We start from the raw sequence: 25,090 nt of genomic DNA on the forward strand, positions 1-25,090 counted from the left end.
GTGACATTTAACATAACACAAAAGGAACACGAAGAAAAGTACTTCCAGAAACCATTCTGTTGATATTATCACGTTAGTTTATTTTAAACTATTATCTTTATTATGCTTGCTACACTACAGTACAAAGAACTCAGTTTCTACAGCAAAGCAGTAGCTTTCAATTTTTACATTTTGTCGCATAGAAAATTTACACCCTTTGTAAAACACTTATTTATTTTATTACCATTACACTAAGCAAGATTATGAAGTTAAATAATATTGTTACACATCTTAATGTGGGTACTGTGGAAGAGTTTATTGAATTAAATAACTCGGCTTCCCTGGAATGTGCTTTTTTATGTAGTCAAGTTTTAATAAATCTCCTAAAAAATTTTTAATTGCAAGGCACCTCACTAAGGACAGGCCTCTCTCTGCATCATGCTTGGAAAAAATGGTATTTTTTAATGGAAAGTGTCTAGATAACAAAGATGGATATTGGAAATATCTCAAATATGTGATGATTTAGAGCATTTTTTTCATGATTGTCAGTAATAACTAGGGAATAAAGTGAAGAGAAATCAGTAAGATTAATTTCAAGGTTTGTTTTCACTAGAATATACACTACCCTTCTCACACCCATCCTGTTCACTCTTTCATACATATGTGTCTCTATTTTCAGCCCCTACTTGTTTTCTTCATTTTCAGGTCCTCCATAGAAAGCAATCTTAGTAATATTAGAAAGGAAAATCTCAATCTTCCAGTTAGGAAGCATGTGATTTTCCATATTAAATTCAACTCTCTGCTATCAGAGGCAAACCCCATTATGTAGTTTCACCTATAATCAGCTGCTCCAGTTGCTAGTGGTAAATACTGGCTTCAAATTTGCAAAATCAGATGCTATTCCAACTCTTTTCTACACAGCATTTCAAACGTTAACTTTATTTCTAACTACGTCATTTCTAACATGTGGATGTTTAGGTCTTTTTAAGCTCGTTTGCTTTTGGGAAAAAAAAAAAGGGCATTTTAAGTTCTGCATGTTTTCATGCTTGAAAAATAAAGATGTAGAATACTGAAGCTCTTGGTGTCATTTTCTCAAAAAAAAAGTAATAGTTAATACTGGAGTAGTAGAAATATAACTATGGTAAATTGAAGTGCTTTTTCCTATCAGTTCTTTTCTTTGCTGGAAATGGCACTACACCGTTCAAGTTGAACTTGCCTGGCTTGCCAGAATTCTGAGGTGAGTTTTCTCTTCAAACTGCTCTATACAGGGGCTGAGGTCTCACCTTTTAAGAGATCCTGTCAAGAAACTACTGAAGCCTTTTCTTCACTCCTTACTTCAGCTACTTGCACTACCCCAATGTGGTACACAAAAAGAATGGTGCAAACACTTCCAATTATGCTTTTGGGCAACTTAAGCATGTTGCCTTAAAGAGAAGATTAATTTGGTTTGCAATAACTCATCAGCTTTGCTGTGGAGTACTTTAATAATCATTTCAGCAACTAGACTCAGTCAGAGGCCGGAAATGCACCACTGTTCACACTCCTAATCAAAGAATTACCATTTATCAAGAAGTTTTATGTTGCAAATTCCATAAGAAGGTTCTCTGTGTCTGAAAGCACATGAGCACACCAGGAGGGTTCTCCCAACCATGAAGAACAGGTTCTAGTATTCAAGGTTAATGAATATTTTCTGCAGATTATATTCAGAAGATTATAGCTCTTAACCTTGATATTTTATTAACACACATTTGAGGTGGCTGTGTTTTTATTTCATTTTTTGGTAAATATACATACTTAGGTGTGTAGTAAAAAAACTTATATCTTCTTGCAATACACAAATTATTATATCTTAGTGAATAACATCGCCGGCATTAAAATATTATTTTTTAATAATAACATCAGGAAAGGAATTAATTTTGATCTTGTTCCAGAGCATTTCACAAGCAACCTCAAATTAGTTTCACTGCTAAACATCAAATAAACTGGTAACAATTATTATTATTATTTTTAAAAACAAGTTTAAGTTATTAAACAGTACATTTTTTAAAAAAAATAATACCAAAATATTCAGCTCCAGATAGAGTAATGTATATGCCTGAGATGTGTATACTTCCAGAGCCTTTACTTTAAATTTGAGCATGGATTTTTGGTTTTTCTTTTTTCTTTTTTTTTTTTTTTTGAGGGAGTGGTGGGGAGGGGTGGTATGTGTTTTGCTTCCTGCTTCCTCAGTTGCAACTTCTAATTCCCCTAAGCTGAACAGTGATAAATTAGTAATGTAAGCCGTCGTGGGTTAGGCTGAACCCCCACACACAGCCGGTCACTCCCCCTCCCCCACCGCCAGCAATGAGGGAGAGAATTAAAGGATAAACGGGAAACCCATGGGTTGAGATAAGAACAATTTAATACAGATGATTTAATACACAGTGTAGATGCTCACCACCCCCTCGTATGCGAAGCCCGTCTCGTCCCGAAGCTGCAATCCCAGACGAATGCGAGGCCCCGAAACAGAGAGGGGCAGAGAGAGAGAGAGAGAGTACTCCGAGAGTGGGAGTGCTGGGAGAGAGAGAAAAAGAAAGAAAAACAATAGAGCAAAAGTGCAGCAAGCACAAAAGAGCAAAAGCCCTTCTGTCCGGCTGACCCTCACTTTTATACTGGGCATGACGCTGCATGATATGGAACACTAATTGGCCAGTTTGGTCCTCAATCTTAAGTTCCACCACAAATCACAAGGGGAATCATGGCCCCCTTGTCCCAACTATGCTCCCCCCTTATCTCGCCATGCTTCTGCACTCAGGCACACTGAAAAGTCCTTGGAGTCTCAAACATCAACTTGCTATCAGCATTCTTCTCAGAGCGAGCCTCTGAGTAAAACCAAAACACGGAGCTCTTCTAGCTGTTAAAAAGAAGAGCTAACACTGTCCCAGCTAAAACTAGGACATAAGCATAGAAATGTATCTGAAATCAGACAATAAGGAATTTACATAATTCGAAACAACAAATGCAATGAGATTATACAGTACACGTATTTTAGATTTCCTCTGAGACAGGATCATTTTCATTATATTTTTCAAGTTTTCCTTTCAGTTATTTTCAGTTTGTCATCACAATAAGATGTTTCTTAAGGAAGCACATTAACTGTATGAAATGGAAACGTAAAAATCTAGTGACACAATTATCTTTTTAATAAATATGACTGTATTACCAATATGGTGCAGACCATTGTTGCGGCCAGGAGTAATTCAGTTTTGATTAATCATGTCCTGGATAAGAACTTAAGCAAGCTGATTTCAGCCTAACCTTTGGACGCAAGTAGGCATTTTCAACAACAGTTGCCACCCTGTAGAAGCCTGAGTATTTAGCATTTCACTCTCTCTCTCTGATTCATATCCATCTGTTGCTTGTATAGTGCTGAACTCTTGCACTGTAGAGATCTTGATGAACCTCAGCCTAATGCACACTATCCATAAGGTTGACATGCACTTTTATTAGCTGAGCTCTTATACATTCCCAGCAGCTTTCCCAGTCTCAGGTGTAATAACGTTAGGAATATGGAATCCTTGTGAATTCCCTGGCTGAAAAAGTGAAGCACCTGGCAGATGATGAGGTATCTACAGGAAGAATCTTTATGGATTTATTCAATTAAAAACAATACCATGAGATTCTTACTAAGGTCTATAAGGAGAAAGGAATTTTATTTGGGATAAGCAACTTGAGATTTGGGATATCCCAACTTTTATTTGGGATAAGCAATAAGTGCTTTAGGTTTAAAAAACTTTTTTTTTGGATACATGGTAGAAGATTAACATCTTCCCTGCAGTACAACAGTTTTATGCTCTTAAGTGGACTGCAGAAAAAACACCTGGTCTTCAATTATTGCACATAGGGTGACCTTGTCTGTTCAGATAGTGGGAAAACTTGATAAAGTTCTAGTTTGTATCTTACAAGATGAAATTGACGTGGCGCTGGAAAAATTCAAGTGACTAGCAGCTGAAAAACACCTTTATTTCTGCGCAGGACACACGCCAGGGTCACCCCACCATACGTGTGTGCCCGCTTCTTGAAAGCGTGAGCCACCAATGTATTTCACCAATGTGAAATACATTCCATTATTGTGCAAGATACGCCTATACATACATCATTCCTAAGCTCGTCCTCTTCTCTCCATCATCCTCTTCTCTGTCCACCTTCTACATGCTCTTTGTCCATCTTCTGGTCTTCTTGCAGTGAGTTGCCTAAGTCACTTTCATAACTTTTGGTTTCTGTGGTTTCAGGTTTACACAAGTTCTTCTTTCCATTTCCCTTTGGGTACTTTTCCGTCCCTTCTTTGAAACTCTTACAAATTTACCTTCTTTTATTCAATTACCCTTTTTATTTAATTCCCCTCCTTAATTCATTTCCCCCTTTTTCTTGCACCTGGATGGATTCGTCCATCTTTATATTCAGGTGTCTTGTTGTAATTTGCGATATTGATTAGAGCGGTAAACTAGCTTCCTAGCCTCCCTGACTGCTGTTTGGAATCTGTTGCCAACAAATTTTATAACGCATGGCCTCAGAGTAAATATAGCAAGTATATTGATTAGTATAAAACCAGCAAAATTCTTCTAAAGCAACGCATAAGCCTCCATTCTTCATGAACAGTAAATCTAGTGCTCTTCGGTTTCGGAGGACTACTTTCGCTACAGAGTTTAGTTGCGTTTCTAACCTAGAGATCGAATCAGTGACCTTTTCTAAGTCAGCACTTACTTGGTCCCTAAGTTGTTTTAAATTACCATCACTTTTTACAAGGGCCGTAATGCCAACTGCTGTAGATCCTGCTATTCCTGCCCCTATTAGGAGAGGTATTAATATTAGAGCTCTTTTGAATCGAGTTTCCTAGTCGATGGTATTTATAATGTGCTTTTAATTTTTAATCGAGGGTCGTGGCTAGTCCACGACGCTTCAGTTTCGCATCCCCAGTAGTAGCAATGATATTCCCCCATGTCACGGCACTGTGGTGACCCTGTGGAGGGGCATGCATAATATTGTTCACTTTGTAATTGTCGTTCGTCTTTTTTTTGCTCCCACATCTGAACCTTACCCCGACTCTTCTTTCCCTACAGCTTGTTACTGGGGGCCTAGGCGGAATTACCCCCAACTTACATAAGTCTACTTTTAACGTTGGCGATTGGCTGCCAGTACGATTGATAGTTAATGATTATCCTGTTATTGCATTTCGCAGCTCCCATTCCCACTCGGATTGCAGGAAGAAGCTGATGGGGGGAACATTCCAAGCAGGAGTAGCAGGATCATTCTGTAAAGAGACTAAGTGGTTCATGTAAAAGTTAGTTTATTATTTCCTTGATTGGTAGCTTGCCGCGGTCCAACAGGCGCTCTTTTGACCCTAGAATAACAGATCCAGGCACTTCTTTCTTTAACCTTGACTGCAGTATAAGCGGTTAATAAAATCTGAAATGGCCCTTCCCATTGTGGTAAGAGCGGGTCTCCTTTTATAGTTTCGATATATACAAAATCACCAGGTTTGATGGCATGAATTGGGCTATCCAGTCCTCTAGCCCTAGTGGCTAACACCTGTTTACCTATACTGTGAATCTGCTTGGATAATTCAATAATGTAATTATCAAAGGTATGAACATCATTCACGATCAGAATTCTGGGTACGTTATATGGCCTTCCAAAAATGATCTCAAAAGGACTTAAGAATTCTCTACTCTTTGGCTTTGTTTTGATACGGAGTTATGCCAAGGGCAATGCTTGTGACCATATTAGATTCGCCTCTTGCCCTAGCTTGACGATTTGCAGCTTGATTAAATGATTCATTTTCTCTACCTGTCCGCTCGCTTGAGGGTGGTATGGTGTGTAACCGCCAGGTGATCCCCAGTATGTGGCTAACTTCCTGGGTAATTTTTGACGTGAAGTGCGGTTCTCTGTCAGAAGAAATGACATTGGGGACACTGAACCTAGGAATAATGTCCGTTATTAACTTTTTTGTAATTTCTTTTACTTTGTTGGTTTTGATGGGGAAGGCTTCAGGCCATCCTGAGAATGTATCTGCTAATACTAAGAGGTATCGGAACCCCCCTTTTCTAGGCAGTTCAGTGAAATCTATTTGCCACTGCTGCCTTGGGGCAAGGTCTTTTCCTATGACTCCTAATTGAATTTTGTCTGACCCTCGCAGGTTACTACGTAAACATACTTCGCAATGTTTGGTTACGTCTCTGATTGTGCTATATAGGTTTCAGGCTACAATCCTTGGTCGTAAATGTTTATATAGAGTGTCTGCCCCTCAGTGTCCTTTTTAAATGCTCTTGCCTAATAATTGCCCATAAAATTGAGGTTGGTATTACTACTTGTCCCTGGGCCGTTTTGTACCATCCCCCTTCAAATTCAGTATCCCCCAGGTCATTAATTAACTGCATATCACTTTTAGTATATTCTGGTGTTGCTGGAAGTTTTACTTGCCCATCTGGAATTAGCATCGCTTCTAAGGGGTTTACAGTTCATGCTGCTTATTTTGCTGCCGCATCAGCCAGGTTATTTCTTCTCTTTACGTCACTGGTCCCTCGTTGGTGGGCCTTGACATGCACCACAGCAACTCTTCGTGGCAATTGCACTGCTGCGAGAAGACGCAAAATTTCTTGTGAATGTTGTATGCCTTTCCCTTGTGAAGTAAGCATACCTCGCTCTTTCCAAATGGCTCCATGTGCATGTAGGACCCCAAAGGCATATCTGGAATCAGTATAGATATTTACATCTCAGTCCTTAGCCATTTCTAAGGCTTTAGTTAGAGTGATGAGTTCCGCCTTCTGTGCTGATGTTCCTATGGGTAAAGGTTGAGAGGTTATTTCACGGTTTAATGAAATTATTGAGAACCCGGCATACCTTTTTCCGTTCTTTACAAAACTACTACCATCAGTGAACCAGGTTTCTGTCTGGGGTATCGGTTCATCTTTAAGGTACATCCGGATAGAATATGTCACTTCTATGGTTTGTAGACAATCATGTTCTATCCCTTCTCCAACATTACCACTTAGAAAAGATGCAGGATTGACAATATTCGTCACTCGGATATAGACGTCTTCTTGTTCTACTAATGCAGCTTGATATTTTAGAAACCTTTGTGGTGAGAGTCCCCACCTTTAGTTTCGAGAAGAGCAGACACTGTATGAGAAACAAACACAGTTACCTTTTGTCCAAACGTGAATTTTCGAGCTTTTTGACAGTTGAAAATGACGGCTGCTATTGCCCTAAGACAGCTTGGCTAACCTTTCACCGTATTGTTGAGTTGTCTGGAGAAGTAGGCCATCGGCCTTCGATATCCTTTCAGCCCCAAGAAATTTAACAGTGACACTGTCCAATTCATATTTTCCGCACAGGTTTTGGTGGCGATTAGGATATCATCTACATATTGTAGGATTTTCCCTTCTCCTTTGGGAGCAGTCCAGCACTCCAAATCTTTAGTTAATTGACTTCCGTACAGTGTTGGGCTATTTTTGAACCCTTGCGGTAGCACTGTCCATGTCAATTGTACTTTCTGGCCTGCGGCCATAGTTTCCCATTTGAAAATAAAGATCGGTTGGCTTTCTTCTGCTAAAGGCAGGCAGAAAAAAGCATCTTTTAAGTCCAGCACCAAAAACCACCGCAGCTCAGACCTCAAAAAGCTTAATAAAGTGTATGGGTTAACAACTGTAGGGTAAATATCTTCAGTAATCTCATTGATTTTTCTAAAGTTTTGTACTAATCGGAAGCTGCCAACCAGCTTCTTTACCGGTAGGATCGGAGTGTTAAATGGTGGTTGACGTTCCACTAATAAACCTAATTTTAGGAATTGGCTACATCATTTAGTCCTGTATCTGATAAATTTCTACTAAGGCTTTGATAAGGGATAAGCAATTTTTTACAATAGTCAAGATGTTTTTACAGCAAAGTAACAGAGTTACAGAATTTCTTCACTTGAGGAGTTATGGAGGAGGGAAAAGAAACTTACAGACAATGGGGACAGAGGAAAGTACTACAAAAAAATTAAAACACAAATGTTGGTTTGATGAATAAAATAACCATCTTATTGAACAGCATGGAGAACAATAGAGCAATAAAAGATTCAGAAATAGGTAGAACACTTGTTTTGCTGTTAGGAAAAATTAAACTAGAAAATACACAATACTGATGGGGGAAAAAAAAAAGAAAAAAAAATCAAGAAGCAATGAATGACCAAGTTTTATCTCATCTTTTCTGTTTTGTTTGGTTGTTTTTTTAAATTAACTCTTTTTAAAAACCTGGAAAACAAAGGACATTTCTTTTGCATTTAAATACAAATAACATCATTCTATAAGCATAGAGAACGTCTTTTGCTCTTTTACTCCAGACCTGAATCACAGACGTTAATCCAGAGTCACAAAAAAAGGCTGTTTTGGAAGCCTTTTCTTTAGCTGCAAAATCTGTCTTGGACATTTTAAGGAGTCTTATCTTTTCTTTTTTTTTTACTCCACTGAAAAAATGTACTTAACATATATTACTATTATGTTAGAAAACTGCACACATCTTTGGATTCCAGCAGATTTTGTTGAGATTTTGATATTGAATATAACCTAGTTACATGCTGTTAATATTGATTTACATCAGCAAGCTAGATCTCAGACCCCTAACTGGTCTGAATATCAACCAGGAAAAATAGTTAACAAGTCTACTGTCATTCCATAATTTATTTTAATTCATTATAGACTCTATTATATCGTTATATTCTAATTTTATTTTTTCTTTTGAATAAAGCCAACTGACATTTTTCTAAACACAAGAGAAATTTGACATCTAGTATTTTTTCTCTTTTTTGACAAAAATTGTTTGAGATAATATAAATTTTTAGACTTTTTTTTTTTTCAGTCAGTTTTAAATTACCAGTACCTTGAGTACTTATATCAGTAGGTGATTACAGGAAGATAAGGCAGACAGCACTGCAGGTGATTTCCTGGATCATTACTTTCACAGTTCCGTTATTACTGGAAGAGCTGCTCAACAAATAAAACTTATTATCACACATATATCAGACATAGTTATGAGTGCTCAACCATTAAACTTCCAAAAAGGAAGAAAAAAAAAAAGTCTTTAAGTTAGACTTGCAAATAGGAAGGCTAGTATGTTCAAACGAATCCTGCCCACTGAAGTCCCCAAGAATTTTTCACTTACTGCAGAGGAAACCAGATTGTATCCTAAATTAGATGATGGCAAAGCGCACTCTCCCCACACAGAAAAACTGAGAAATTTTGGTTATGCTTTTTAATAAAATTTCCATATACCTTTCACAGTTTCCATGAGGAAAGTAATAGGGTATAAATATGAAGATACGTTTTGAGTCAAGAAGAACTAGGCAATGAGTTTGCATTAGCATACATGTTGCTGGGCTTATTTCAAACTACAGAATTAAACCTTTTTTTTTAGAATTAATCTTTTATTGAATCATAGAAAGTGCAAGAACACCAGTTGCAGTGGGACTTCTGATATTTGAATCAATGGCAGCTCTAGTCCAGTTGCCTTTTGTGAAACAGTTAACATGAGAGTTATCTGCAGAAAATAAGTTTACATTCCCTTTGTGACTTCTCTGTCCTACCTATGAATTTCAAAGGAAAGTTTATCTTTTTAATTTTATTCTCAGAAATAGGTCACAGTGACTTCTAGAAGGCTTAGCATTAAGAAATCACTTTTCCTTTAGGAGATACAAATCTTAATGAAGAGAGCCAAAAATGTCTTACTCTTTAGAATAGGTTTATTACTGATTTATCAGTTCATTATCCTCCTAATTTCACCATTTATAAATCTGGAAAATCTGATTAACTCTTGGACTATCCTCATGTCACTGTCTACGCAATATTACATTAAATCCTCTGATGACTTACTAAGATCATTTCCCTGACTTTTCTGAACTCTACAGATATTTTACATGCCCTGAGGGGGGGGGGGGAGAAAAAAATGCACACAAAAAAAACCCCAAATCAAACCATCCACTAGTATAGATTCAAGGAACAAGAATCCTAAAACTATTTGATACCACCAAGCAAACAATCCTAAAATCTTTAAAAATTCACTTTAAATAACAAGAATCACAATATATTCCTGGAGATGTTAATAACTGGGCCTAAACTTCCCCACTATGTTGGTATTAACATCTATTTAAAGGTACATGTTACCAGAAGGTGTCAAATGCTATTTGTTCTTCTAATTTCACATCCTCTCTATTATCTGTCTTTCACGAGTGGAAGAAGGGGAGGAGGAAAAGAGGTGAAGATAAATTTACTTCAAAGCCAATGATATCCCCCCCACATCCTTTATTTTATGACACTATGTGTTAAAACAAAGCCCCTTCTTCTAAGAGAAGACAAATGGGTAAAATATTTTGGTGATCCTATGCAAATAAATTTTAAGAATTATCTTTAAGAATTCTTTATCATAAACAAGAACACACATTAGCAGCGTACTTTTCACACTTCAGAATTACATCTAGTTTTTCAATCCAATAACTTAGGCTGCTACATTAAGCCCAAATAGCGTAAGAAATTAGAGTCTTCTCAATTTATTTAGTTTCACTTCAGGGATGGTAAAGTGCTTTGCTAGCTTTTCCATTTTCACCAGTCTGAATAATTAATTGTTTTAAATGCCATTTACATTTTCTGATGAAAAGCAATACTTAAAATTTCATAAATAATAAGCATGCATAATTTGTGTTTCAATTACTGAATTTATAATCTCTCTGAATGCTATTCAATGCATTGCTAAAGTATTTTTGGCCAATAGTTTCTACATAGATGGGTTTCTAATTTATATTTTGTTCCCCTGAAAGTATATATTTCAAGCTTTTCTTCAGCCTATATGTGCAAATAAAAACAAATTATTTAATGAACTGAACACATATATTTATATTTCATGATTTATGGCTAATCTACATTTAAAAAATGTAATTATAGTCATACTTTCCCCTTCACCATTCTAGAGCAGTTGTTAAATATAAGATAAATTAAACTTCTTTCACTGAAACCACCATCCAGAATGGAAATCAGACACAAAAGTTAAAATTTGTTACAATGAATCTGGTATATTCTACAAACATGATAATGTTAGTTCCTCATGCTTTCTAGCCAAAGATGACAAGCCCCGTCTTTAGTTTGCAGTTCTAAAGCACTTGTACAACTACTGGAATTAAAACCAGAAAAACTTTTACAATGATTGTGCAAAAGTGCAATATCCCTTCTGACATACAAAGGTTGAGAATCAACACTTTCAGGAGCAAGATACTTACATTGGGAGTTAACAAGGGTTACACTGGAATCTGTATTGGATGTTACTGACAAAACTAATAATTGCTTAAATAGTACTCTTACCTCCTTCCCATATCAGGAAATTCTGCTTGCTTTTATATTTTTTCTCATGGTTTTAGAAAATAGCTGTTTTACAGGAAGCCACCAAGGGACATCTAATCAAGGAATCTCCAAGCTCATTACATTTGTTTATAAACATATTAGGACTGATTCAGTAAATTTAGAGGAAGAGTAACTTAAGATAATTAAAGTTGTCTTGTACTTGTATTCAGGGAGAAAATTGCAGATGTTACAGCTACTTGACCTTACTTAGAGACTCCCTGAGATTATGTGGTGAGGTTTTGGTAGTAGCGGAGGGGCTACAGGGATAGCCCCTGTAAGGGGCTGCGAGAAGCTTCCCTGACTCCAAGTCGGACCTGCCTCTGGCCAGGGCTGAGGCAATCAGTGCCTCTGTGAACAATGTATTTAAGAAGTGGATGAAGGTCTCATGTGGGACCTGCAGTGAAGCAAGGGAGGAGGCCAGGGGTCTGGCCCCCCGAACTCCCACATGGGCAGCTGCCCATGCTGGGTGGCCACTGCTCAACTGGTGATGGTTGCAGTGGCACAGCTTTGAGTGCTTTGAAGAGCCCTGCTCTTGGGGCATGTGCTGGGAGGAGCTCATCCCACTGTGACCACTGAAGGTCATCGGAAAAGTCAGACCCAGCACAGCTGCAGGGAAGAGTAAGATGCAAGAGAAACAACTACACAGACACCAAGGTCAGTGCAGATGGAGCGGGAGGAGGTGTGCTGGAGCTGAGATTCCCCTGCAGCCCGTGGTGAGATGGCAGGCAGCCTTTCTGCAGCCCATGGAGATTAACAGTGGATCAGAGATCCACCCACGGCCTGTGGATGGGATACTCTGCTACTAGAGGCACTAGTGGATGGGATACTCTACTACTAGAGTGCCTGACAGAAACAACCCCTAAATACTTTCCAGCTTTTGCCGTCACAACAAAGCTTAGTAGAACTTAACCTCTGTGGAGGACTCCATAAGGAAGAGAGGATGGCTGTGCCCAAAAGAGTTTGTAGAGGACTGTCTCCCATGGGAAATCACCACATGCTGCTGGAGATTAACAGTGGAGCAGAGATGCATCTGAAGTCCATGGAGGACTCCACACCAGGGCTAGTGCCTGCACACTAAGATGCCATGACTCAGTTGGAAAAGCCCATGCTGAAACAATCTGAAAGACTGGATTACACAGGAAGGGCTCACATCAGAGAAGTTTGTGTAGAACTGTCTCCCATGGGAAGGGGCCCCATGTTGAAGCAGAGGAAGAGTGTAAGGAGTTCTTCCTCTGAAAAGGAAGGAGCGGCAGATACAACGTGTGACAAACTCACTGCAACCTCCATTCTGTGTCCCCTTGAGCTGTTGTTGGAAGAAGGAGGTAGAACTGGGAAGAAGGTAGGGTTGTGGGGGAAGGTGTTTTTAAGATCTGGCTTTGTTTCTCATTATCGTCTCTGAATCTGATTGGTAACAAATTAAATTGATATTTTTTACCCAAATCAAGTCTGTTTTGCCCATCACCATAATTCATGAGTGATTCCTCCTTGTCCTTTCCTTGACTCTTGAGCCTTTTGTTATATTTTCTCCTCTCCTTCCCACCATAGGGGAGGAGTGAGCGAGCAGCTGCATGGTGCTTAGCTGCCATTTGAGGCTAAACCATGATACAGAGGGAAACGTTGTAAGATCACATGGGGTATCTACTACTAGAGTGCCTGGAAGAAACAACCCCTAAATACCTTCCGCCTTTTGCCATCAGAACAAAGCTTAGAACTTAGCCCCTTTTCTTCTTCTTCCATTTTTTTTGTCTTTTTAAATTATTATTTATTAAATTCTTATACTGGTATTAGTGAGGAAATGTGAATGTTTATTAGAAATCAGTCAGGAGACTCCAGAGATCAGGTAGATGAACATTTCTAGTGAAAGTACCATCCGATAATTTTAACTGAAGGCCTTTGGCAACAGTGCTTAATTGCTCTGGTCTGTTTGAATCTTCAGTGAACAGTGTTTCCAAGTAATTCTCTCAATTTAGAATAAATGTAATTGCTAACAAAGCCATATGCAACCTGCACAGTGAATGGTTCAGCGATTAGTGACTAGAATTTCACTTAGGCAACAACTCATAATGGAAGCTCAAGCTATCAAAATCATTCTGATTACACTGCTTACTACAAGGATCAGGCATAGGCTGAGGGAATTAATTTTACCTCTGTGAGACAGAGACTAAAAGTAGTTCTTTTTACTGATGTAATATACTGTTGTCAGATCAGAAATCAAATACAATGTTTTGTGAGGTGTTTATTTTTTATTTACTTCTTAAGAAATATTTTTTTTTTTTGTGACAGGGTTACTGAAAATCTAAGAAAGTACGAGATGGAGTTTCATAGCCTTGGCAACCTTACCTTCAGATCACTCTTTTTTTGTCTGTGTATGTTATATAGAGAGTCTATGAAAACTTTATCACAGGTTAAACTCCATAAACGAATGGCTTTTGTATTATTAACATCTCTCATTCTGTATAATTTTTAGACTATGTATCACTATAAGCCTGATCATTAATACACCTTGTAATAATCCTACTTCCAGTGGAAACAGCAGGAACTGTGCACTGTTGAGGACTTCAATGCTTTGTGTTTTCATAGTTCTGAAAGTTGCATATAATCTATATTTTAGTTATTTATTAACAGTACTCAAAGGTAGCATTATTTCCACAAAAATGGAATCAACTATTAAAAAGCCAAGCCCCCAAGCCACTCTAAATAGTGTTTTTGTTTTATATAAATATAAGCTAATCTTCAAAATAAACCATACCCTATGAATTTTTAACTTAGGGGACCAGCATCCTATTTCTGTAAACCACCTTATTTTGTGTCCTGGTTTTGGCTGGGACAGAGTGAGTTCTTCTTTTTAGCAGCTAGAAGAGCTCTGTGTTTTGGTTTTAGTGTGGGATTTGTTGTGAGAAGAACGCTGACAGCGCACTGATGTTTATAGTTGGCACTGAGACCTCAAGGACTTTTCAGCTGCAGTGTTCTTGCCACTGTGCAGGAGCACAACAGACTGGGGAGTCTAAGGGTCCACAACTCCTCTTATGCTTTGAATTTAGACTTAGGATTGAAGGCTAAATTGGCCAATGTAGTATTCCATATTACACAACGCCATACCCAGTATATAGATGAGGGTTGATGAGGAAGAGGAGCTTTTGCTCTTTCGGAGGCTCTCTCTATTGGACTGTCAGAGACCGTTGATTTTGCAGTTGTTTTTTTTTTTTAATTTTTTAAATGCTTTGTATGTTCCTATCTCATCAATATCTTGTAGACATCAACAGCATACCCTTCACTCATATGAGATATCACAATTATGTAAGTCTGAGAGGGATTTACTGTTTTTCTTTCCTTGATTTTCATTCATTAAAAGTATCCGCAATAGTCAGAAGCCTTAAAAAGGAAGTTGTTGAATGATATATTTTGTAATGTACCACAACCTTAACCTGACCCATCCAACTAGAAAATATTAACCTCAAGAACAAGAACAATAATAAAGAAAACAATAATAACAAAACATATACTTTGATTTCGTCAAGCTTCAGTGGGTTACATAAAAAAATCTGTTGTCCATAACTTTAATGTCATCCATATGAAGAGATAAATTGATATTTGTAAACTAATGATGTACAGAAGGCTACGTAGTCAAGCTTTTCACCTACATGTATTACTTCATTATCCTGTGAGCATTCAATAACGCAGTTGAACATAAAATTCATACAACTATATAAACATGACAGATAGGAAAAAGGAAAGAATGAGAGTATCATTTTCTTTATCTGTGACCAAAAATCTATTTTGACATTTAATTTCCATAGATGCCTGCAGCAAATTATGGTTATGGAAGGCAAACAATTACATACACACACTTGGTACTGAAACTTCTCAGATTTTTGTCTCTGTCTTAAGTGGAGATAAAAATACATTGCCACACGTCTGATACCACTCCCACAATGTTTATGCAACCTTTTACGGACCTGGAATCAACTGAGTCTATAAACAGACACTGCATTATCTGACAGAAGACGCCTAATAAAAAACAACTCGCAACAAACGTGTGCTTGCCAAGCAATGTAAAATTGTGCTTAAACTAATGCTGACCTGAATTAAGCACTCATACTTTAAAATACAGCAATGTTTGGAGGCAGAGTACATCATGCCTGTGTTAGCACGAGTGTGCTGAATGAGAAGGTTGTAGCTGCTCCGAAGAGCATTCTTTGAGACACACAAAACATCAGAAATTATACATCTGCAGTACACACCTTCCTAACTCCTACTGTAGTGGCTTTAGCTGTGATCACTATGGTGACAGAGCTGAGTCCACACGACCTTGTTTTTCCAGCTCCTGAGCAGGCTTGAGCAAGAACCACCCGGGCCTCTCTGCCTGAAGGCAGCTGCCACGCACAGCTGTATTACAAACACCTGAAAGCTACTTCACCCTTCTGCAGTGAAGCAGCTGTTTAAAACCAAGGGGAGTCACAGTTTGCTGATCATGTGCTCAGAAGTACTATGCCCACCTGTTGCCTTCTTAGGAAAGATGTTAAACATGCTGGAAAGGAGTTATTCTCCCTTAAGGCTTTTATATATAGTTCGTGTTAATTTTAAGTACAGTTTGTATTCAATACATTTCTCTTTCAACATAGAGTTACAACAAGAGATAAGCAATGTTCTCTATTTGGGAGCATCTAAATTCTGGTATAGACAGACCAACAGTCTGAGAGGAAAATAAACACGTAAGGGAATCAGGCATAAGAAGTAAAACACGAGATCAACAAATCATGTTTACGTAACTGTCGAATCGCACAGCTTCTACCAAACAGTTAAAAAGAACATTGTTTTGGTAACTTTCACACAGATCCCTGCACCTGCACAGATGTGGTTTAAAAATCCCAGGTAGCTTGCACATGTGAGGGATGGGCACGTGCAGAGCAAGGTCCAGTCCAGTGAATGATACATTCAAATACACAGCTGTCCAAGTGAAACCAGACACAATTCACCGGATCCACAGTTGCAAATAATAGCCTGACAGTAAAACTAAAGTAAATAAAGTCATTACTACTTACACTATTCCATGGTGCATGATATAATTGAGCACAGGGGATATTTTACATTGCCACACAGAGTTTTTAAGTACTTTATGTATTTATATCTAAACATATATGAAGGTATAACATATTCTTATAAAGTATTTTAACTCTTGAGAGTATTGGGCTGTATTACTTACAAAAACGAAGGGAAATAAGCTCCACCTTCACATCCAGTTGCAGTTTTCCAGTTGCAATTGCAATTCGGCAGAGGAGTTCAACCAACAGTTAAAACCCTATTAAGACAAACACGAGTTAAGCGCTCGCTTAAGGAGCGGCGGCGGCAGTGTGGGGGCTGCGGGGCGGCCCCTGCGAGGGCGGCCGGGGCTGCCCGGGGCCGGGCACCGCCGTTCCAGCCGCTCCAGCGGCCCCACCGCGGGGCACCGCAGCCGCCGGGAATGGCTGGGTCGGCAAGGGGAAGGGCACTGTGACCGTGAAGCCCAGAGGATAAAGCAAAGCAGCTGACTTCCATCTCAAAAGGGAGGGGAACGGAGGGCAGCCTTTGTTGGGATAAACAGCTATCAGCAGCTGAGTGGATTAACTGGAGGTGTAAATGCTTCCTTGAGTTAGCCAGATCCGGGAGGGAGGGAAGGAAGGAATGAATGAACACTGCTTTGGTCCAACACAGAGTACAAAAAAATCAGACAATCAGAAAAAGAACTTTGAAGAGAGAAACGGGCTTGAGTTGGTTTCAACTCAGGTATTCCCTCCTGGTGCATGGGGTCAGGCAGCATGGTGACAGTAAGTTTATCATAGGGACTGGCAACAGGAAATACAGTGGTATCGTGTTTTAGCTGTGTATTGCAATCGCTGTATTTTGTTAAGTGTAAGATACACTTATTGTATCTTCAGTATATTTTGTATTGCAGTCCTAAGTCAGAAATCCTGTGTAACATCAAATATCTTCAAATAAGGATATTCAATATGAAACATTATACCTTCCACAAGTGGAATATCTGAAAGAACCTGGTCAGAGTATTTGACTGTGACAGTCTCACCATCCTACTCTATTTTAATTGGTAATAAATTCACTTAATTTTCACTGGTTTGAGTGTGTTTTGCCCATGACAGTAATTGGTAAGGGATCTCCCTGTCTTTATCTCAACCCATGAGTTTTTCCATTTTATTTCCTCCCCCTATCCTGTTGAGGAGGAGGAGGAGGAGTGAAAGGACACCTCAGTAGGCACCTGGTCAGCCAAGGTCAGCCCACCACAGGGGCCTCCATTGGTAAAGGACAAGTAACCCCACAAACTAAGCTAAGTTTAATCCTGATGATTTCAATTCAAGAATAATGACACAATTGTCTGGCTACAAAGAGAACAATCTGACTTGCCCTTGTGGTTTAGCCCAGCTCCAAACTAAACACCACCCAGCCTCTCACTCGCCCTCCCCCACTTCCAGGGGATGGGGGAGAGAATTAAAGGGGAAAAGGGAAGGAGATTTGTGGGTTAAGAGCAATTTAATAATAAAAATAATATAAATTTAAAAGTAATAATGATAATAATACATATAGTATAGTGTATGTATATATACACTGTGTATGTATAGTGATAATAATATATATAAACAAGTGATGTACAGCGTAATTGCTCACCACCCAGTGACCAATGCCTGTCCCGTCCTGGCAAACAATCTTGAAAAAGATAAGTCCCGACACTGCAATACCGGATGAGCAAGAGGCCCAAAAACAGAGCGAGAGAGAGAGACAGCACTCCAAGAGTCCGAGAGTGAGAGCCTCTGGAAGAGCAAAAGCCCTTCTTTCCGGTCAGCCCTCATTTATATACTGAGCATGATGTTGCATGATATGGAATACTTCATCATTCAATTTAGCCCTGAATCCTAAGTCCAAATTCAAATCATAAGGGGAGTTTTGGACCCTTTGTCCTGGCTATGCTCCCTCCCCAGCATGTTATTCTCTTACAAGCTGGCAAAATATGACAAGCTGAAAAGTCCTCGAGATCTCAATATCAACTATAAACATCAGTGCGTTATCAACATTCTTCTCATAAAGAATCTCAGACTAAAACCAAAACACAGAGCTCTTCTAGGTGCTAAAAACAAAAAAATAACTCTGTCCCAGTCAAAACCAGGACACCTGCAAACTAATCGTGAGATGAGAGCACAAAACTTTCAACAAGCAGATACAGCACAGACTGTTCGCAACTGTTACTGCGTTTTTGTTTAACCCCAGCCAGCAACTAAGCCCCACACAGCTACTTGCTCACTACCCACCAGTGGGATGGGAGAGAGAATCAGAAGGGGAAAAGTGAGAAAACTCGTGGGTTGAGTTAAGGACAGACTAACAGGTAAAGGAAAAGCTGTGCACACAAGCAAATCAAACCAAGGAGTTCATTCACTACCTCCTATCAGCAGGCAGACGTTCAGCCATCTCCAGGAAAGCATGGCTCCAGGATGGCTCCATCACGTGTTACTGTTTACTTGGGAACACAAATGCCATCAGTCTGTACATCCCCTCCTTCTTCCCCAGGTTTATATGCTGAGCATGACGTCATATTGTATGGAATATCCCAGTGGTCAGCTGGGGTCAGTTGCTCTGGTTATGCTCCCTCCCAACTTCTTGTACACCAACACACCAGCAAAGCATGGGAATTAAAAAGTCCTTGATTTCTTAGCAACAACTAAAACCATCAGTATATTATCAACATTCTTCTCATACCAAATCTCATACTAAATCCAAAACACACCGCTATTCTAGCTAAGAAGAAAATTAACTCTATCCCAGCTGAAACCAGGCATGGTGAAAGACTTGCCAAGTGACCTTTTTGCTGTTAAAAATCTCTTCCACTGTAGCAGAGTTCCAGTGCTTTGTACTTCAAGTCGTACAAAGAGAAATGTAAATGAGGCTATAAGAAGACTCTGTACCAACTCAAGAAATGAAAGGAGTTAAAAGTGAAATATCACTGCATTTCTTCCTTGCTCAGGACCTGGGGATATTGTATCTGACTGCTCAAGAGGGGATTATAAATCATGCTGTAGAGATTAACTAACTCTCTGCAATCATTCACTGCTTTAGAGCATTTGTCTTCCTGTGGATAAGATTCCATAAGTAACAAGACTTACTGGGATATACATATATTAAAAAGAATAATGCATTAATGCATAGGCTAAGGTGAATATTCACTCTTACACATAATGTCATTAATGCTGCAAAATCCGTATCAGTTTAGCTTACATCTAAAATTCTATTACTACATTATTGATTAATCACTTGAACTTTAAATTCTGTTAAGAATGATCTGAATGATTCAAATACTTTATCAATTTATTCTAGAATACCTTGCCTGTCAAAATGAAGGAATTGGAAGGTATTCTTTACTCGAGTAGCAAAAATTCTTTTTTGTCCAGTTGCCCTTGAAAGTATATGGTACAAACTCAATTGTATGTTAGAAAAATAATATATATATTGGAAGTAACAACGAGTAACATTTCAAGTATTTCATATATCTTTCAAAAATATACTTTCCTATAGCAAACAATGATATATCCATTGGTTTTACTTTATTACTGCAACACACACTGATGAAAGCCAATGCTTTCTAATGTACCACTAGATCACATCAGAATCTGTACCCATATTTACTAAACCTGAATATCTATAGGAGAAGAACATATACCCACCAAAGCATGAACTAACAAGTTGTTCTAGCCATTTTTTTTTAACTTATCTGCCAAAATTCTCAGTTACAGAAGGAATTTCTCTTTAGTCTCATGTCTTATCTGGCAACTCCTCTATCTAGTAAGCAAAACACATGTATCCGCTAAAATCAGTTCTTTATGTGCCACTGACCAGATTTGACAGGAAGAATTTTGTAAGTCGTAACACAGGATTTTAGAGCCATAGCCCAAGATATTTTTATTTTTATAATATTATTATTGCAAGGTCCAGTTGTTATTTTACTCTTGTGGCTTTCATTGGAAAGAACAGAATAAAGTTCTTTAGGCTTAATAAAATTTACATTAATGACATGGATATGTACAACTCAACACGGTATAAACATTTATCAAACCAAAGAGGAAAATAAAATATTTGTCGTAATCAGAACCTTAATTCTATATTCAGATTAGGAAACTAATATCATACGTATTGATTTCAGTCAGGTCCATATTTGGCCTGACATGAATCTTCCTACAAAGAAGGATTTGTATGAGGGATTTTACCAAAACTTCACTGACTGAGGGAAAAAAACTCATCATTCAGAAATGACAGAACAAAACAAAACCCATGAAAGTAATGATACCATTTGAAATACTGTGACACCATGTTGAGTATAGCAGGAACACAATATGATTTTAAGAACATTATTGAGGAATGTGTTTATAAAGAGAAAAACAAGCAAACAAACAAACTACTTATCTGTGATATAACATCAACCTCTTCCTCTTAGGTGCAAAGAGAACAGTATCAACTGAGAGATCCTAACCATTTTACTTGTAAACCATCAAGCTTTGTTAACTTGGTATTCTATCTTGATCGGTTTAACTTTTTTAGCTTTCACCTGACTTGAGTGAACTGCATGAATTTCAACTTGTGAAAATCATTTAGTAAGTTTATTATTCATATGGACATCACTCTTAACTGTACATACAGTAGAAAAGACAATGGGCTATAACTCCTACATTTCTACAAAGATAAGTCTGCAATATGCACGTGTGTGTTTATGTGTCAAAGTGCTTGTGTCTTCTAAGATACTGGACGTATAAATTAAGCAGCCTGTAACATTTACAATGAAAAATTTAATTTCATTTTTGATGCCAGTCATTTTCAGATGCATTTCCATTTAAAACTGGGCAAATTTTCCATGCACTCCAGGTGGTCATTGACATAGATTGCAACACCTTCTCCTCATCTCCCCTGCCTGTCCTTCCTAAAGAACCTGCATCTTTCCATTCCAACACTCCAGTCATAGGATTCATCCCACCACCCTCCATGATGCCATTAAGATCACAGCCCTGCAGGCATACACACACCTCTAACTCCTCTTGTTTATTCCCCACACTATGTGCATTTGCATAGAGGCATTTAAATCGGGCCTCTAATGAAGCTGATTTACTGGCTGGATTAGGTGGAATTCCTTTCTGCTGCTCTTCAGGTGCTCTCAGCTTGTCACAGGCAAGCCTGATATTATCTCCCTCCTCTTTCAAGTCTAGTTTAAAGCCCTGTCAATGAGCACCTACAACTTGATTACATCACTGACAACAACCAAAATCAAACCATTTAGCCTTTTACAAAGTGTTAGGGTAAAGCTTTTTTGCTTTATTGCTAAAATATATGTAGCATTTATGTTGTAGTTGACCAAGTTATTTGCCTGAAAAATATTGTTTTGAATGGACCACTCTCCATACACTTATAAAGCTTTCTCTAGTGCAGTTTGATAGCCCTACTGACAATAGGCTCACCTAAAGAAATCACACTTTGTAACTCAGGGAAAGAGGATTTATTTTTTTTGCCTTCTATTCCTTTTATTAGTAACTTTTATATGTACTCCTCTAAAGGACCATACCCCATGTATTCTTCCCAGTGCATCAGAACTAGGACTAATTCAAAGACATGGTTTTCTTTAATCTTCAACAACTATTTTTTCAACAGATCTACTAAATTACATCATCAGACTTTAATTATGTTTGGGATGAAACACATACAGTGGGTGTTTGTTTTTATTTATAACAGAACGTGATGAAAATATGTCCAGACATGGCTTTGATTGTATCAGATACAACCATGATACTCTTCATGATTCTACTTTCAATGGAGATTTCATTCTCCTTTCAGTCACATTACTGAATATTACGAGTAATTGGGTTGGAGTGAGGTGAGGTGGAGGTTGAGGTAGGGTAGAAAAAGAAAGAAAAGTGAAATCACCACGTTGAAAACAAGAAAGGGACAAGAAGTGTTGCCAATGTAAGCACAGAGTAGCTGTGCAATTTGGCACTAGCAGTCATCATCTTCACAGGTGAGGCTGATGAGGTGATTTAATAATTACACCCCAGGATCTCAAGAACATACAATCACAAAAAACAAGAGCCGGTAGCTGAAAACGAAAGCCAGCCAACTTAATTTACTAGCAATGACTAATTAAAGTGAAGAAAGCTGGATTTCACAAGGATTTTGGAACTACCTCATCATGGCAGCAAGATGATAGTCAATATTTCACTAAGAAAACAGCTGCAGTGCTAAGCAGTGAGCACAGTTTGATGATTTGTGCCCCAATTGTGTCTCTAGTACCTCCCAAACATGCACAGAGTTGAAACTCAAAATTTTTCTCACTTCTTATATATTATTTTATTTTTCTCTTAGCAGAAATCAGTTTATGCTAAACAAAAAATATCATTTAATGTTAAAGCCAGGAAATGTAGAAGAGGAAGGGAATGAATAGAGTAACTGAAACAAAAAATAAATGTGATTCACTTCTGTTCTAACAAGTGACTTGTTGAAAATGAAATTACTTTAACGTTTCTAGCTTAGATATTAAATCAAAAATATTTTCTCACATGAAAGAAGAGTATGGATGTCTTACACAGCTTTTTTGAGGTACAACAAACATTGCAAGCAATGGTCTAACTTACCTTCTCATTATTCTATCTATCAGAATAAATTTACTGATTTCAAGTATCAGACATGAACTCTTTTTACATGGACCATATTTTCTACCTAATCACCTTACCCTCAAGGCCTTTGCAAAAATTGCTTTTGTTTTGTAGAGAAAGCAAAAAAAAAGAAGACTAATATAAAATTGATTCTAGTTCTTTCTTCTTTCTGGAATCTAAATAAAACAGAGAGAATTTAATCTGTTGCATTTGTCAACAGTTGCAAATGTATATCACATGTCAAGCTCTTCTGACATTCAATCAGAGGGGAATCCCCCTCTGCATTTCAGTATACATCTTGATGGAGGTTTTTTTAAGAAATGCTGTTGCTTTCAGATTCCGTAATTTCCCGTCTTCCTTCTTCTGATGATTATTGTATTGGACTGCAAGTTCTTTGGATTTAATGTCTCCAAATAAAAATCCTGCACTTCACCAGAATTTGACATATTCCATATTAAGTAGGATCTGCTTCAATATCTTGTTTTCTATTTCTAAATTTCCCTTAAAACAGAATTCCAGAATCTGTTTTCCTGTTTGGCTATGGCTCAGAGTTCAGTGTCTCAGGAAGAAATGTACAGTGTTGAGACACTTCTTGTGAGATATCTCTTGTGGTGAGACATTTCTCCAGTAGGCAGCAATCAGTGATCTGTACAGTCAGCAATGTTAGGAACTTCCTCCCAACACTAAGATTTATTATCTGTTGAAAAAGCTCAAATAGAATGATTAAACAATATATTTATATCCTGTAGTGAATATAATTCATGCCAGACTTTCCATAACTGATCCTGGAACTGGCCAATTTTAATTTAATTGGCTCCTCTGGACAAAGTTATGACATTCTTAAACTCCTGGCAATACTTATTCACTATTCAGTACTGGCAATCAGAATGTGCAAACCATCTCTTAGTGTATTTTTTGTTGTCTGTCAAGCAACAATGAGTTTATAATGTATGTATGGAAATACGTATTTATCCAATTATGCATTTGTCCATGCATAATATTTCTTTCTCTTTATAAAAAATGTACATGGTTGTACATGTAAACACTTAAATTTAAAAAACAAAAAAAAGAGGAAATCTATTTGACAAGGCTTGAAGACATGAAGGAAACATCTCAAAATAAGTGTCAGGTACGTTTGTTACTAATTTGTCTAACTCGTTGACACTAGATCTATGATAGAAGCAAACTTCTGTTACAAAGAAGAAAAACACAGGTGTCTTCCATATGCATTACTGTATAACCAATATCGTAAGCAATGGACTAGAGTGAATCTTTTTCCTGCTCAGAATCATAAACTTGGAGTTAGAGTCTCCATAAGAGGAGACATTACTACACAGTGGAATCATAAGCAAGTCTAAACCTTTATTCTGTATTTTCCTTTAATGTATTTGGGTTCATAAAGGATATAGGTTGGTAAAAATACAATGTTTGCTGCTGTAGGTGCTGATGAGAGGAAGGCCAGTCGGAAATGTTTTCCCATGGAGGCTGCTGGCCTGTGTAAATATATGAACTTTAGTTATTGTCACTTATGATGAAATGAAAGATCTGTTTTTTGTTGTTGGTTTGATTTTTTGAAGTATTTGTTTAAACAAGTTTACACAGCTTGGGGATAATTATTTTCTAGGAAATTAAATCTCTACAGCTCTCCCATCTTACTTTCATACTTGTCAGTTCTTCCTATAAGCTTCCTTCCACCTTTCAGAGCACTGCTAATTCACATTAAAGTCAAGCCTGTGTTTATGTTACACAAGGCTTATGTTCACTATGGTTAGAGAAAATATATATAGCTAAATGCTGTATCTAGGGTTTTACTTGTTCTTTACATGGAATACTGTCTAATTGAAGGAGACACACAATGCTATCTGCAAAAAGTGCTGTTGGAATGTTCTAGAATTATAATTATTTTAGTCTTCTGATAAATTAAAATGTAATCGTCAAATAATTAACCGAACAAGTTGTTTTTACGTTGCTCTATGGTTGTTAACCAGTTAATCACAGGACAGGAGAACAGTGATTAATATTATGTTCAGTAAAATG

Source organism: Tauraco erythrolophus, chromosome 3, assembly GCF_009769465.1.
Source record: "Tauraco erythrolophus isolate bTauEry1 chromosome 3, bTauEry1.pri, whole genome shotgun sequence".
NCBI classification, from domain to species: domain Eukaryota; kingdom Metazoa; phylum Chordata; class Aves; order Musophagiformes; family Musophagidae; genus Tauraco; species Tauraco erythrolophus.